Raw genomic sequence first — 13,064 nt, forward strand, 5'->3', positions numbered from 1 at the left:
TGGTTCATGAGTCATTGGTTTAGGGTTTGGTAACATATGTTATAGTATTGTTGGTATCTTTAGGGTTAGATTTAAAATTTTATCTTCATTTTTTTTCTTTTTCAAATTGACCTATACATATTTAGGAACTATCGAATAATTTGATTTAAACACTTTCTAAGTTTTTTTAAGTTTAAAATAGTTTTTTTTGCATAGTTATTTGGTTTTAGGGTCTAGAAGACTCACAGAAAACTTAAAAAGAAGTCTTCCGTCACATCGCGCCTAAATTTAAGTAAAATTTAGGGTTCCCGCCTAAATTTTGGAATAATTTAGGCTTCCCACCTAAATCAAAGTCTTCCATAAGTCTTCCATGAGTCTTACATAAGTCTTCCATGAGTCTTCCATAAGTCTTCCAGAAGTCTTCTGGGTCAAAAATATTTGACTTAATTAGAATTTTTGTCTCCATATATAAAGAAAATTTACACATTCTCTTTCTTCCTCTCAAATGACTGGAACAAAAATGTAATGTTTCTCACTCTAAAACTCTCCAACCTCTCTCTAATCTCAACTTTATATCTATTTCTCACTTTTCTTATGTCTTCTCACTAATTTATCTTATTTTTGCAGGTTTTTCATTACATGATTCTCATATTTCACTCTTTCAAAGGTACATCTCTAAATTTTGGATATGAATTTATGTGTGTGTTTATATGTTAAATTCTAAAAAGCTATAGATTCAACATAGTGTGATAGTTTTTTTTATTTTGTAAGCATAAAATTTTCATTTTTGAAGTTTTTCTCTGTTTTGAAGTCAATTGAATGTTTTTGAATTTGCAGGTTTTTTCAGATCTGAGAGACTTTGGAAGACTTCTCAGAAGACTCTCAGAAGACTCTCGGAAGACTTCTCAGAAGCCTTCTTAGAAAGCATTCTAATGCATTTTATGCTGGAAGACTTCCTGTAGAATACTTCCCATGAAGTCTTCAGGAAGTCTTCCGAAGTCTTCTGCCTAAAGTGGTATATAAATTTTGGATATGTATTTTGTGTGTTTTATATATTAGATTCTAAAAAATTATAGATTCAACCTAATTTGACTGTTTTGTTTATTATCTAAAAATTTATTTTGAAGTCTTCTCTATTTTGAAGTCATTTGAATGTTTAATATGCAGATTTTTCAGATCTAAGACTGATTTTGGAAGACTTCTGGGATAATTCTTGGAAGACTCTCGAAAGACTCTCGAAATACTCTCGGAAAACTCTCGGAAGACTTCTTTGGAAATCTTCTGTATTTTATGCTAGAAGACTTCCCACGAAGTCTTCAGAAAGTCTTCCAAAGTTTTCTGCCCAAAGTGGTACAAAGAGATGATATAAGTGGAGTCCAAGCTTATCTATGTTGAGAAATAATATCTAGCTGTGTAATAATTTTGTTTATGGTCTTTTTATGATTTGTATGTGTAATATTTTAGTTGTGAATTATTTTGTAAACTTTAAGAGATGTTAATCAAAAGAGTGGTAAATATGTTCATGTTTTGCCAAAAGTACTTGACTTCATTAAAGTTATTGATGCAACATACCAAAAAATATTTTAATCATTCTACCCGCACATAACAAAACACAACAACACAGAAACTTAGCAAAATTTGCTAAAACTAGGAGAGAAGACTTCTCAAAAAACCATAGTCAAATTCACAAAAGATCAAAATTGAATTTTAAGTGAAAGTTGAAATTTTAAATCTCATGGAAGTTAAAAATTGTATCTTATGATGAAGACAACACAAACACATAACATCAACTTAATAAAACAAAATCATCAGAAAACTTCTTATGATGTCTTCTACAAGTCTTCTATGAAGAAGACTTACAGAAGACTTTTCCGTTTATCTAGAAACATTATTAAACATCAATGTTTGTAACTTCATAATTATCACCAATTAAGTTATAAATTCGACTAAGTAGTCTCAATATTGACTAATAAACATGAATTAGCAAGAAGATTTTAAAAATTCATTTTAATTTTGGATAAATTTGAAGTTTAATAAAGATTTACGTAGAAGACTTCTTTTGAAGTCAACCACGAAAGACTTCAAAGGAAGTCTACTCTGTGTAGACTTCAAAAGAAGTCTTCTATTTAGGTAATTTTTGCAATTGCAAATTTACGAAGGAAGACTTCTTAAGAAGTCTATTCTACAGAAGACATCTTCGGAAATATTCCTTTGTAAATATTGGCTTACTTTTGAAATTGAATTTTTTTCGAAATTCCCAGAGAAGTCTTCTCGGATAAACATGTTACTTTTGAATTTGACCGAAGTTAGTCAGAATTTTGACTTTTTATAGAAGACTTCTAGGGAAGTCTACCTGGAGAATACTTCAGAAGAAGTCTTCTCTAAGTCTTCCGGAAGTCTTCTCAATGTCGCAAGAAGTCTGCTGGGTTACGTTTTGCAATTGACTATATTTAACTTTTTGAGAGAAGACTTCTTTAGAAGTCTTCCGTCGGATGACTTCTCTAGAAGTCTTCTCTCGCGGGCAAAGGTTTGACCAAAAACCTAGAATTAAACTCGAGAAGGTCTTCTCATTGATATTAAATGTTTTACTATTATTTTTCAATTGCAAAAGTAACCCACGCAGACATCTTCCGGCATTGAGAAGACTTAGGAAAGACTTTCAGAAGACTTTTGTAGAAGTTTTCTCCAGGAAGACTTCCTTAGAAGCCTTCTACAAAAAGTCAAATTTCTAACCAACTTCGGTCAAATTTAAAAGTAACATGTTTATCCAAGAAGACTTCTAAAGAAGTCTTCTCTGGGAATTTCGAAATTTTTTGTTTACAAAGGAAAGTCTTCTTCGCCGAACCGATCTGAAAAATAAAATGTAGTTCGCGATTTCATACCTTGGACTCGTGAGATAGACTTGCGTGGTTTCTCCAATCACCCAGAACTTCACCACAATAGCTACCTACTCGTTAATCATCAAGAATCGTGAGCTTATGAACCTTACATAATTTGTAATCAAAATCTTAAGTTTTTTTTATGAATTTTGAGAGAAAGTGTAAGATATGTAGTTTGTGTGGATAGAAAATGAGAAAGGATGAGAAAAAATCGAAACTTTAGGGCATTAACACTCTCAATTTGGTAGTTCATGGTGGTTAAGGTATTGATGTCAATGGCAAAATTGTAAATATTTGGTGAAGATGAAGATGGTAAGGTAAAAGCCTTATTTTCGAAAAAAAATAAAAAAAAATAATGGCATTTTGGTGAATAACTAGAACTTCTAGGGTGAATAGGACAAAACAAAGTTTCAAAAAAAATATAAGTTATTTTTGTGTTTGACTTAAAATTTTGAGTCATTTTTGAAAGAACCCCATCAAAAATATTATCGTTATCTTAATTTTTAAGTTTTTTCTAAATTCTTATAAATTTTTATGTTTTAATTTAATTTATTTTTATTTTAACTAACTTATTTAGGTAGATATTACAAACAATATGAATTTTTAATGAAATCTTTTTAATGTAGTTTTTTTTTTTAATTTTGAATTTGAGAAATAAATTTTAATGTCGAACCAGGTCACTAGTTTTACTGATTTTGGCAGTTTTTGATCGGATTTGCCGGTTTAATTAAATCTAGTTTTTAATACAACCCGAAACTGGTTAAAAGAGCGAGCCACAGTCCAACTGTTTTGATCGGCCAGTCCGGAAACACTAGCGTGCACCAATTTATTCATATTTGTAATAACTAAACTTTTCAATTATTTAATATATATATTTTTTAATTATATCTTAGTATGTAAAAGGATGCAAAATAAATAATAATGCGTAAAATAATTTGAATATACAATGTTTATAACACGCAAGAGGGGATGTATTCGTGTATGCGAAAGTGATGGGCTCTGATGTATTTATATTCCTTTGTCTATTTCAAAGAAAAATAACTTATGTGGTTAAAGGTTATGGTTTTACTAAATGGATTTCATCATTCCATAAGCATGTTAAGTGATAAGTACTTCATCTGTTTATTAATAATTTGATTTTATTTTGCAGGTGGGAACTCCTTGATTGTCAACTCCTTCGCTCAGTTTTTTAATTACAGTCCCGAGTGTCATCAAGCTCTTGTTTTTATGCGAGCCTTCCTTCAGCCTAACACCCTCTGCACCGTCTTCGCAGAGAATTTTTATAGTTAAGTTGAGTGGCTTAATTTGGTAAATATTAAGGAGAAAGTTAGGGTTAATTTTAACTTGTACTTCAGTTTTAATAGATTAGATAAAATAAAAAAACCGGTTTGATCAATTTTTTTTTGTTTACTTATCACATGGTTATTATGGGTATGGCTAAAAATAAACTAATTATTTGTTTTACTTGTCATAAAACTAATAATTGTTATGATGGGTAAAAAAGGAATAAAAAGCTGATCATCAGGACTGTCCCGTTTTTCTTAGGTGCAGTATCTTCTCCGTCGTGATTACTTGTATAGTCAGTGAACAAGTTCCCACGGTTGCCACATTGTCGAGGTTGACATTGCTCCGCCGTAGAATTCGCCGGACAGCAACCGGTAGGAATACCTCTGCAGGAAATATATATTCAGACCTCCTGGGAGGTGGGAGCATCAAGGTAAAGCTTTCAGATGATATTGTTTTCGTTCTCTTGGTTGTTTATGGCAAAACCATGACTTAAATATTAGGACATCTCTAACCCATAACACTGAAAAATATACCATTTTAGTGTAATTTTAACACTAAAATTTTTTTTTCTCCAACCATAACACCAAAACTCTATTTTATTTTTATATAATTAAACTAAATTTTTTATTATTATTTAATATATATATAAAATAAATTAATTTTGTTATGTAATTATATTACACAAAAATATATCACACGTAATTATATTTACAATTTTAACATATAACAATATTAAAATGATAAATTAAAATAAAATATTTCAATATATGTAATATATTGATTTTATTTATTCATTTCACTATTTTATATGAATTTATTTTGCCTCTAATAATTATTAAACTAATATTTATTAATATAAGTAAAATGAATAGTATTTTATATTGTGAATAGTAGTGTATGAACAGTGTTTAGTGTTGTGAATAGTAGTGTATGAACAGTGTTTAGTGTTGTGAATAGTAACACGCCAAATTTAGTGTGGTACTACAGTTTTACACTAAAATGATGTGATTTTTGCAGTTTGATTGAAGAGACTTTGGTATAAAAATTACAGTAAAATCGTATTTTGCTGTTGGTTCGGAGATGACCTTAGCCATAGTATAAACGTGGCTAATAAAACAACAATGAAGTTTTAATGGCAATATCATGGTTAACATATTATCCACGGTTATTTTCGTGGTTTTTCCATGGTTATTTTCATGGATATATAGTGGCTAATCTGGTTATATTTATTTTTCTGGTCAAAACGTGGTTATTTTAACTATAGTTTAGCCACGGCTATTCTTAATTATGGCTAAATTGTTAATTGTGGTTGGTTTGTGGTAAAATTATAACTTTCCTGCTCAGCCACGATTTTTCTATGGCTAACTCATGATTATGTTGAATGTTTTTATTAATGATTTGACCAAGTAAATAATAACTTAATTTCTGGTAAAACTTAAATTCAGCTCGATAAATTACTATCAAGCTATCACCGCTTGATTGAATGATGGCCACAAGCTACAACCGATGTATTACGTTTTAAGATGAAATTTTCAGAGCATTGCAAATGAAGAGGACCACGAGTAATAAATGAAAGAAAACAACGTAAAGAAAGAAAACTAAATATAAAGTCATTTTCATAAACAATAAGAGGTGAAAGAGAAGGGGGTGGGGGAGAGAAATAGAGGTCCCGGGAAGTGTCGGGGTGCGAGACGAATGTTGTCCAAAGTTTAGGGGACAAAAGCCGAAAATAAAAAGTGACGTGGAGACTCATCAAAGTCTTTCTTCAGGCCGTTTTGCATGGTCTTTTTAAAGGTTACGTTTGAGATACATGAAATAAGTTTTATTAAATGTAATTTTTCGCATATTGAATGTATTTCAGAAGTGCATTTAATGATATGAATCTCTCAAATCTCGAAGGGAATGTTTTCTGGTCGTGTATTGATGCTAACATGAGCTATAATTAATAACACTGATAAGACATATGTGTCTCCTAGTTTTAGAGAGGGTTTATTAATTACGGATTTATGAGACAGAAAGTTTTATAGCTTTGATCGTTCTTTTCTTCTCAGCAAATATCGATATAATTATCGGTTTACCAACCAATTAGGATAATAAAGTTTACAACTTGTTGACAAGAAAAAAAGTTTACAACTTTACGTAGACAAAATCACGTAAACAAATCTTATTTTTACGACTTAATCAATCAGCTTTTAAATTTAAACAGCGTAGAATGCATATAGGCGTAAAGAAAAAAATACCTAAACCAGACTTTAAAGACAGAAAGATCTTTAGTTTGTTGGCCAAAAAGAAAAAGAAAACATCTTTAGTCTGTTACATGATTTTTGTTTTTGACTAAATATTTTCTATTACATATTTGGATGTTTTGAAACGAATTATCACACTGAACTAAGAGAAGATAATTATTTATCGTAATACAGATACAAATATAAAATTTTAAATTCTACTATGAAGCAATGTTCGGAATTGCGCTAGCTATAATAACTAATAAGTACCGTTGATCTAAGCCTAGCCCAAAATTAATAAATCGGAAATTAAGCATAAATTATTCAAAGATTCTTTTGATACTTTTATCCATAAACGCGTATATAAATTTAATATGTGAAAAATATATGTTGGGAATGTGTGGTCTAGCGGTCTTTTTCCCTGGTTCTTAACCTTCAGAACTCTAGTAAGTAGTAACACCCTTATTGCCATTTTTTGGATTATGTTTAATGAAAACAATTTACGATCTTATCTTCTTCTTCTTCCGTTTTTATGTGATTTACAGATCAATATATCGCATTTTTCAGAAAATTTCATGATTTCACAATTTTTACAAGTGACTCTTGTAAGTTTTAGTCAAATATAGTATAAAAAATTGATCCATTTCGGTTTAATTATCGTCGTAAAGTAAAATTTTCGTTCCTGTGTAAAACTTATTGACTTGTATTCTAATCTATTTTTTATTGGTTGAAATGTGATTATGTATATTGATAATGATATTTTTATTTATTAAATATATAAAATTAAATATTTTCTTAATCTGTGTACCAAATCTAAAACGATAATTAAAATGAAACATAAAGATAATGATCATGCACTTCAAATTATGATTTTCCAAGCCTGTTCATTTAACTAGATATAAATGACATTTTAAAGTCATGCATATAAATTAATAAAATATTTTCTTAAAATTTTCAAAACAAAAATATCAATACGTATTTACCTAACCACGAATCAACCAATAACTAAATAAAATGCATAATATGAATAGTTTATATAGCAAAAGGAAAATTAGTATATTTTACAATGAAAATTAAAGACGTCATCTAATTTGGAACAAAGTTTTTTTTTCTGAAACATCAAATATTAGAAAATGGAGAAAATATACTTTGGGTGAAAATGAAAGACACAGATAAAATTTTAGTGTATTCGACAAATAGACGAAACTTGCTTATGGAATATATATATATACATATTGCCTGTGCATTTTATTGCTGAAAATTGTTTTATGAACAAGAGGATAAAACAATGAGATGATTATGCAATACAATACATGAGAGGTCAGTAAAGTTTCCTAACCAACCGGAGTTGATGGTAGGGTTGTTTAGTGACTATTAGAAATTAAAATTCATGCATGCTTGATGGTAATTAATCAATAGAAATTAATGTGGAATAAATTAAATTAATGATTCTAGACCAAAAAGTAGCAATGGTTGATTGTTCAAGAATCATAGGTTATTTCATCATCTTAATCAATAACCTTGACCCTTCTTTTCTTATAATTTCGCCAGTTTGAATTTTGGTTGATTTTTGATGACTTTTTCATTTTGGCAGTATATATTAAAAACGTACTTATATTTGCTTATAATAGAGAAGTTTGTGTATTCATAGTATTAATAGGTCTCTAGTTCTCTCTAGAGTTGATTCTAAAATGTTACAATGACTTTCCATTAGGTTGTGGTATTGTTTACACATTTGGTCAATTGGTGTGTGTATGCAAACGATTGATCAATTTAGCTCCATTTCCAGAGAACTTGTAAATTAATTATTATAATTTCAAAATCCCTTCAGACTAAGCTATATTTTTTATGCTTTGTTTTTTTATTACTAATTCCTTTTCAACCGTTTGTCTTTTTGCAAAGTACATTCACAAGAGTAGAAGATCATGTCTCCAGATTTGGAGTCCATGTTGAACACTCTTTCTGAGGAACATGAGAGGCTTTTGGAGGGAAAATAAAGGATGATGTCTCAAAGCTGCACATTTTATGAAAGAGCTTATGAATTAACCACCTTAATGAAGTACCAACCATGTGGATACTTTGGTCAAGAAGACCATTGTGATATGGAGAGAGATACCAGTCTTTCCTATAATGAAAAAATTACTAGAAACATGTTGAAGTTGATATTTGAAAGACAAGAGAGGATCCATGAGAAGATATAATCTATGACAAATGAAAAATTTTACAACAAAAAACTCACTTAAAGGACTAAAGAACAAGATGAAGAAACTATCCCACTTTGGAGAAATATCCCTTACATACCACATTCATGAAATGCGATTTTGAAGAAACTGTTCAATTCAAGGATGAATTTCAACAAGAAATTTGAAGAGTCTATACATGAGTTTGAATCATTCTTTGGAAGCACAGTAGATGATAATCTTATTATAAGATATGAAGAACACGTTGAATATGTGACATTCATGATTTATCAAACGAGGAGAAATAATGAAGAAGTAATCTTGGTTGAAAAAACCTTTGAAGATCTTTGTAGTGATAGTTTGGTTGATGAATGTATAAGGCAAGAGAGAACGCATTGGTTATGAATTAGCTTTCAATCAAGGAAGAAATGCATATGAAACCAATTTCCAAGAAGAAAACAAAGGGTGAGGAATCTAAGGAGGTTCAAATGACTCACATTGAAGAAGCCTTCAAGGAGGATCAAGAAGAAGAATCTCCAATGGAAAATTTTGTGGCCAAGGATCTTGGAATCATTATTGATGACCCAAGAACATTACTCTTTGAGGAGATTAAAATGTAGAAGTTTAGAGGTTGGTTTTATGATGAGTATGATCCCAATTATCCGGGATTTGGCAAAGAAAACTTCAATCTTTGGATAAAGATCAAGAGGTATCCACAAACTCAACCCTTCTCGCGTCCACTTCTCTAGTTCAGCTCATCTCTCTCAGTGGAACAAATCCGAGGCCAAAGGTCCTCTACCATTCAATTTAGCCAATAACTCCAAGTAAGTAACGCTCCAACCTTGTACATACTTAGATTTCATTTTATCTGTTTTGAACTCTTTGTCAAGTTTACTCTCACACAAGGTATTGTGTAGTAAGTTCCGGAGAGAGAATACTTTCTCATATTATATTCTATTTTCAGTTTTTTTAATCTTGAGTCTCATGCACGTCATTGCGAATACTTATTGCATAGAAAACTCCAAATTTTTTTTTTAATGAAATAAAAATTTTCAAAAAGAATCATGTAGAACATGTTCTCATTTTCATTGCAATATGAGAATTAATGCACTTTCCTTGTTGAGTAACAACTTAAGTGTTTGATTGAATGTCCATCCTTGGAATTGTTATTGCATTTCGATAAACATGAAGTTAAGGAAAAACCAAGTTGGATCTCATAGCTTGAAAAAGTTGAACTCATTTGTAGATGCATGTTTGCCTTATTGCTAACTTTAGGAAACTAAATTTAAATAAATATATAATTACTATCTCTTGAAACTTGGATTCTCATTCTTGGTAACACTAAAACATTCAAGTTTTCTTATCCATTTCTAGACTTTTTTGCAAGCTTGAATGGCCATTTGCATACTAAATGGTACCCCACCTTGAACCTTAACCATTTTATTTTTCCCCATGTTGATTGATTGAGTGAGGTCTCTTGTTGATGATGCATACTTATGCAAAATTTTGAATGATAGGAGAAAAACAAGAAGTAGTTTCCATATACCAATTAATTTGATTGGTTAGGATTGAAGATTTGATATGACTATTGGGACTGAGGTAATGATTTGAGATGTGAGAAAAGAAGAAAATAAACGAGTGGAATAAGAGCAAACAAAGAGTAAAGAGAACTAAAATGGTTGAATGTTAAAAAAAAGAAGAAAAAACTCAGGAAGCATGAGAGAAAAAAAAGCGCTAAATACATAAAGAAACTGAGAGAAAATAAAAATAAATAGGATGAAAAGAAAAGAGAGCAATGTGATAAGAAAATGCTTCATAAGTAGTGAAATGGTGAAAAGAGTAATTTTGTGGGGTGAGTGAGGTGATTTGGGTTCGATATTCATTTTCTGGGAAACGAAACTAGAGAAGGGTAGAACATGGAAGTGAATACTTGTATGCATCAATTATTCTTCTTCTTCTTACTCTTACAATTAGCTTGTGTATCCTTTTTTTCTTGAGTTAAACCCTTAAATAAATTGAATAACCTCCACTTTGAAAGTTGTTCTGGCCTCTTTGACACTTAGCCCATTGGTTTGTGATTCAAGTTGAGTTGCATTGAATTTTGCTAATACATTGAAAGTTTAGCTGTAAGGCAGTACATGAGTGAAGAGCATGGCTAACACTTTTAAAGTATAGATCACTGGTGCACTTTAAACTACTTGGATGGACATTGAGTTGAAAGCTTTTGTTGGTACTCTACGATTTAAATTTACTTTTTCAAATTTCTTCTCTTGACTTTACTTGATTATTTACTTGAGGATAAGTAAATGATAAGTCTGGGAGAGTTGATATCTCATGATTTTCATGGTTTTTAGCATCTTATATTAATTCATTTATGTCATTTTAGGTTGCTCTTAGGTGTATATGTTATATTTGTGTTTTTATTTGCATATAACATGTGTTGGAGAAGTTATTTGTGGATTTGGAGGTGATTGGAAGATTTTAGAGTCAAAAAAGTGAGGAATGAAAGTAGAAAGAATTCTGGCTAAAAGCCAAATCAGCCATAGGCAATACTATAGTGAAGCCATTGCAGCTCTGAGAGCCCAAAAAGCAAGACATGTCAAACACTCACAGCGGCCATCCGCAGCAGCATGTGCAATCCGCTAGAACAAAATGGAGATTTCCAGTTTGGGATCACGATGAAGTAGCCGTTGCAAAGAAAACGACAATTTAATCTGTGCCAACACTTACAACAGTCTACGGCAGCAGTCTGCGACCTTGTCTCCTAACCGATGTAGGCACACATGAGTTTGATAAAGCGGCTGTTTCATTTCAAAAATTCAAGATTCCTACTTTGACCAGTTTTTATCGAGTTTTGTTTTGGGCCAACCCAAATTTGTTGAGTTGACCTGGTTCGAGTTTTAGCCTAAAAATAGGCATTTTAATGATACAAAAACCCTAAGCATCAATTTATTTTAGTTTCTTTGATTTATCTCACATTTAAACTTGACTTCTTGTGAATCTTGCTTGTGTTTAAGGATTTATTTTTGGAATAAACTTATAATCACTTGATTATCCATCTGTCTATTAAGGGTTTAGGTAGTCTTAAGGAGATTCGTGAGTGAATTTTTTTAGAGTTTTTGGGTTTGGTGGATTAGGGTGATTAGTGCTTGATATTTTATTTTATGTACTTAATCTATGTGATATTTACTGGATTGGTGTGTTTAATATTCGATTAAGTTTTGGAAATCATGATATATATCATAAACTGTTTCATGTCCGGAAAGTGTTCGATGAAATGCTTGAAAGAATCAATCAATATGTTTTACTAGCCTAGCTAACGGAAGTTGATGCTAGGGTTGTTTAGTGACTATAAGACTTGAAATTCATGCATGCTTGAATATAATTAACCAATGTGAATTGATGTTAAAAGATTGATTAGCATAAGAGTTATTGTCACATGAGTGAATTAGTTTATATTAGTGGTCCTAAGCCTAAAGATTATAAATTGTTGATTGTTTAAGCATTATAGGTTAGTATCTTATCATCTTAATCAATAACCTTGATGCAAGAGCTTGTATTTCTTCTATTTTCGTCGGTTTTATTTTTGGTTGACTTTTGTTTATTTTGGTTAACTTTTCTATGCAAAAACCTTCTTCTATTTCATTAAATTAAGGAAGTTTGTGTATTCTTAGCTAGTGTCAATATGTTTATGTGAATTCGATCCTAAAATATTACAATAGCATGCCATGAAATTGTAGTATTGTTTACACATTAGGTTAATTAGTGCGTGTGTAAATGCTTGATCATCCATCAATCGACAAAGCAATCTCCACCTCGTTACTACCGCAAGAATCAATCGATCCCGAACTTAATTCATCTATCTTCTATTGTATGACCAACTGGAGACCATTCACAAGTGAGCAACACAATTGAAAGAATAAAACAAAAAATGAGACCTCAAAAAAAAGACAAAAAGGTTATCTTATTTAAGGAGGCAAAGTGAAATCTTTAACATTGCTTAAATAAAGGGAATGATGGTTGTCACGGTCACAAACATACCCACTGCAAAGTATATGCAGCCGAACTTATTTTTAACAGAATCAACAAATTCCCCAATACATTACACTTGGTAAATTGGGAGTCGTTATTGTTGGATATGATCTTAGCACAAGGCCTAATAGAATGCTAGCAATATAATGAAATCGGCCCCATTAGATGATAAAATCGTACTTCCTCTAAAAGGCATAATTATTATTAATTGAAAAAAACAGTTAGAATTGTACAAAACACCATTTCATATTGATGGGCATCCACTCTTAGAAATCGTCAATATTTTTCACCTCAAAAAGTTGTTTTTTGACAACTTCATAATTTATTAAAGAGACTTTGTTTAAACAGCCTTGTTTATAAAATCTCTTTAATTCTTTTAATTACCAAAGTTAATTTTGTACGTAATTATTAATATGAAGATCTGCGAACACTACAAGAAAACATCGACATACTGAGGGAAAAAATCGCCGGTACGTCGTCGG

General features: G+C 30.8%; 1 long non-coding RNA gene across 1 annotated transcript; it reads left to right on the plus strand.

Annotated features, from left to right (window-relative positions):
• Positions 1–1,787: 1,787 nt before the first annotated feature.
• On the plus strand, positions 1,788–7,537 carry LOC111209646. The gene is made up of 2 exons (XR_002661079.2): positions 1,788–4,575; positions 5,591–7,537. It is a non-coding gene; the product is annotated as an uncharacterized LOC111209646 (long non-coding RNA).
• Positions 7,538–13,064: the final 5,527 nt, after the last annotated feature.

This window comes from Brassica napus, chromosome C9 (assembly GCF_020379485.1).
Source record: "Brassica napus cultivar Da-Ae chromosome C9, Da-Ae, whole genome shotgun sequence".
Lineage (NCBI taxonomy): Eukaryota > Viridiplantae > Streptophyta > Magnoliopsida > Brassicales > Brassicaceae > Brassica > Brassica napus.